A 5,000-nucleotide genomic window follows, 5' to 3' on the forward strand; every position below is an offset into this window, starting at 1 on the left:
ACATAGAGATAAGCCTCTCCCTCTCCGTAGTACAAATGTATACATACAGAGACAGAATACATATGCATACCCACATATAGATATATACATATGCAGACACACATAGACTCATATGTTGCTGGAGATATATATATATATATATATATATATATATATATATATATATATATATATATATATGTGTGTGTGTGTGACTGTAAATATACAAATGTATATAGCTAGGATATGATACAGCAGTTACGAATTACATATGTTCACAGGGCATGCATATGGGGGTGAGGGGTCCAATAAACAAATGTGTAACAAGTAGCAGCAACCCCCCCACCCCCCAGGTAGGCTGGTGAGACATACAGACACACAATAAAAGTAAACACACCACTGCTTCCCAGACCACCAGCAGGATACTACCAGTGGGGGAGACCTGCCAGGTATAATCTTGAAACATAGACATCGATGTCCCTTGTAGGACACCCAAAAATGAATGATCATTGGAGTCATTCCCAATAATGATTCATCAAACCAGGCTGTAGACGTACATGGACCAGTAGGTTGTGCAAGCCTGATAACCCATGGGTTGATACAACATACATGTGTCCCAACACGCGGAGAGTGGGCAGCGTGTAATGGTGTTTTTATACCACACCTGCACCCACAGCAAAGATGAGTGCTGTACAGGAGGGGCAGGTGGGGGAACTATGGGTATGCAATTATGGGCCTAGGTATGTAGGTGTTAGCTGGCGCAGTTGTATTAGGACTGCCCTGGGAATGTAAGTAATATTCTGAAATGGGCATAGCTGACACCCATACCTCTCAACCCCTAAGAGCAAATCCACTGGACAGGACGTAAACCATTGGGAGACAAATAGGGACCATACCTCTGAACTGTAGCCGATTTCCAGGGACATCCCTGATTTTGACTCAATTTCTAACTCTGTCCCACTTAATCCCTCCTAAAACTAGTGACTTTTGGAGGAAAGGTGGTGAATTACACATAATGAATAATGACAACAGTTAAGAGTTATAAACATCATTTACCTCAGAAAATGTGCATGAATTCATTTGCTTTGAGTCTGTCAATGTGTCAGGTTAATAGCACTAATAATTTAAATGTGTCCCTGATGTTGTTATGATGTGTCCCTGATTCAGTTGATATTTGTCCCCAATCGCTTGAGACATCTGATAGGGACAGAAACCACATATTCCACTTACAACCTTAGAAAGATGATAGAAGATTAGGTATGCAGTAGCTGAAGGATGTGGGTTCCAAAACTCAATTACTTGTTTGTATTGAAGAGTGTCAGTTCCTATGTATTAGCCAGACAGGTGCAGACTGTAAGAGGAACACACCAATAATATGAATCAAACTCTGGACAGGCCGCGGATTCCGTACAGTCGAACAGCATGCTTTTGCCTAATGAGCAGCCATTCCCGATACTGTAGGCATGTAATCTGATGTAATAGGCATCACAATCACAAGGTAATATCATAGTCCTCACTCCCACCCAGGGGTGTGAGTGTCAGATGCAAACACCAAATGCAGTGCATTTGCAAGTGCAGGAGCAAGCGGGTGTAAGCCTGTTTGGCCACCAGTATGAGAGTATTACACTGGTGAAGCAATGTAGAGGCAAACTGAGTGTAAGAAACTGTAACTGGAGGTTAGCATTGCTTAGTTCTGAGCAAACCCATGAACACCCGATCACAACTGCTTTAATGTGCCTTAATCACTCCATATCCAATGGCCTTGTTCTGCCCAGCAGCAAAATAAACAGCCTCTGCAAGGCTCGAAACCAGGACCCTGCACACACAGCTAATGTGATTTACCACTAAGCCATGGCAGATATACAGACATCAGATGTTATCACAAACATATCATCCAGCGCAGTCATTCAACAGTATAGGAAATGTATGCCATCATATAGATGTATGTGTGTGTGTTTATGTCCAGATATAGATACATACATATATAGAGATATATCAAGAACATCCCATGTGACAACAAAGCATTACAAAGGAATGAAAAGGGAAACACCAGCAACACCTGTATTATGTAGTGGTGTTGTCCTATGTAATATCAAGACTCCCTCAGACAGACATGTGTCATTAATACACACAGACATTTGTACATTGGCCAAATACATCACTCTGTGCATTTTATTTACATTAACACAACAGTTCCTGTCCAATCATTATGTAAGAACAGTACTCTTGTGAGGTACTGTGTGCAACATCATCATTATGAAAAAGGTAAATGGGGTAACCATAGAGAGACTGGTAGTGTTGTGTGTACAATGGGGTCATCTGCATCACGTGTTCCTGGAACCTTTAGGAGTCATGTGCATACCAGGATCGTGTGCCTGAGTGACAGGGGTGAGGACAACTGGAGTATCTTGTGATGCATATTAAAAGGGTTACATGTGTCCAGTGGACACGTGTGTGAAATGGACAGCTATCTATGGGGCAAATGTTGTTCTAGGAACTGATTGGCCTTTTGTTTCTGTAGGGTGAGAGTTGAATGTGAGGGAAGGGGAATAGGTATGCTTGTGGAGGATAGGTTGGGTAGGATGACAGACAGGACAGCATACAGGGTTGGTATATGACACATGTGGGGGGATACACCTTGGATGGGGAGGGGTGTTCGGCAGTCACAAGCCCATGAGCCCCCGGATGGAAACAGTGGGAAGGAGGTCCCCAGCCATGGGCAGCCACCACTGCACCAAAACATCCGCAAAGGTGGCAGTGCTGGGGGCTGTCTAGGAGTGGCAGGCTCACCCTGCAAATGTGACACTCTGCCCACGAGCTGGTGTATCTGGCCTCAAAATCCCTTATTGAGCCCCCTACGCACCAAGTCCAGAACTGTATGACAGTGGACACATTCCTGTCTGGACCTGCTCCCAGGGGGGACAATCCCCATCCTCAGTGGCGGTTCCACCAGAAGGTGGTGCAGAGCCAACAGAGGGGGAGGTCCAAGGCTGGGCCCCAGATGTGCTGGTGCCCAGTGCCATGGCCAGCTGAAGTAGGACAGGAGGTTCTGCCGGGACCTCCAAACCCATACAACCCATGGTGTTCCAGTTTTAACACAGATATGGCTTAGTAATAGTCAACAGCATTCAGGATTACTTATAACAGCATGCATAGATATGACCATCAACCCAACACAACAGATGGTATACATTTGCAGAGGGAGCACAACGCATGCAAATATACTGCATGACATCTATACAAAGTGTAGAAGACTTGTGACTGCAGCTGTGAACAGTGGCCCATTACTGGCATGTCACAGAGAACCCCAGACAGTGACTGTCATAGCACTGTTTCATGTGACATATGTCCAATCAGGGATACGATGGCAGTAACTCTCATCACTATTACCATGTACTGACTGCGATCCTCACACTATGCTCCTGCAGCTCACAGATGTGTGTTCAGTGAGTAGCACAGGAAACAAATGGTTCCTCACACTGACCAGTCCACAGATGGCCCTACAGATGGGGGTTCCCTCACAAACAGAGCACTGTTTTGTCAGTTTTAAAACATGCAGAATAGCCATTACCACACACATCTTGTTAAACTGGCAGTAGTCTCAATGAAGCATAGCTACACTTACATGCTGTAGTCATGTCTGTCACATCATCCTCCTGTCTTTAGGATATTTTCCACTGTGTATGTCATTTGAGAAACATCCAGATATCACCTGTGATGCCGTTTACCAAACACCAGATCCAGATTCCACTCACAGCGACTGTCATGGGCAACCATTAACATGATGTTCCTAGATATTGTACTGTGTTTCCATGCGATTGGCTATGGGAACATCATCACAGCTGTTCCACATGCAATCAGCTAGAAGAGGACTGTAATAGGTCCAGAGGCCATCACTCGATCATGATCATCATTTCCAAAACACAAGCTGCTGCTGAGCAGGTGTACAACTCCACATCCACCAGAGAGTGTGTGGGAGGGACAGACAGTTGCAAAGTACATCAGAGAAGGGCTTGGAGACTAAAACCTTAGCATTGTCGGTCACATCCCTACCAGTACAGGGTTTCAAACCTCTGACTGACTAGTCATTACTATTAGAAGTGCATGCAGTTACTTCATATGCCACAAAGCTGACATGTTGGTGTGCTGTAAGAACACATATGTGTGCTGGTGAGTGACATCTGCAACAGAGATATAGTAGACATACATTATGTGTAGCACACATGGCTGTCCACATGAACAGATGTCATTGTCAACTCAACCACACTCTCTAATGGACTCACACTGACACACTTTGAAAGGTCCACAAATACACTTCCTAACTACTTAGTTTGCCGCACGCAGTAATGCACAGGTACTACATGCACCACGGGGGATATCTGGAGGTTCTATGGGCTAGGGCATGTGAGCATGTCTATCATCAGTTGGTATGTCAATGGGAGTTATACTGGGTGTGACTGTGGTTGGGAGCATCATACCCCACATGCAGACACAAGGTGCCAGTACTGACATGCATGTGCGCATTGCTTCATGGGTGTGTAGTGGTTGGCTGTGCAAGATGGCTGTACAAGGCTGGGTGAGGGGTAATCCTTGGCATCACGCCACCCGACAATGGTGTGCAGTGTGGTACAGGGATGTAGTGTCTGCAATTTCCCACACAGATGGGTATTGTGTGAACTGTCCTGACATCCCGCTTACCATTGTGTATGGCCTTTGCTTTGCAATGCATGCCATGTCTGTGTTTGATAGTCCTTGACATGGACATTGCCTGGGATGTGCATGTCCCACAATAATGTACAGTGACATGTACAAGTGTACCTGATTTGGCTGGCACATGTTGTATACACAGACTGTTATCCTCAGATATGCCAATACTGGCCTGGTGTGGCAGGATCTGCTTATAGACAGCAGGTTGACCCTGCGCCTACATTGATAGCATGATACAGGTATTCCCTGATGTTAGTGGCATCAGTCCATACAGGGTACATGTGTAAGGCATTGTATGGCCTCTGTGGATCACA

Source organism: Protopterus annectens, chromosome 3.part1 (assembly GCF_019279795.1).
Source record: "Protopterus annectens isolate FY-2018-M chromosome 3.part1, PAN1.0, whole genome shotgun sequence".
NCBI lineage: Eukaryota > Metazoa > Chordata > Ceratodontiformes > Protopteridae > Protopterus > Protopterus annectens.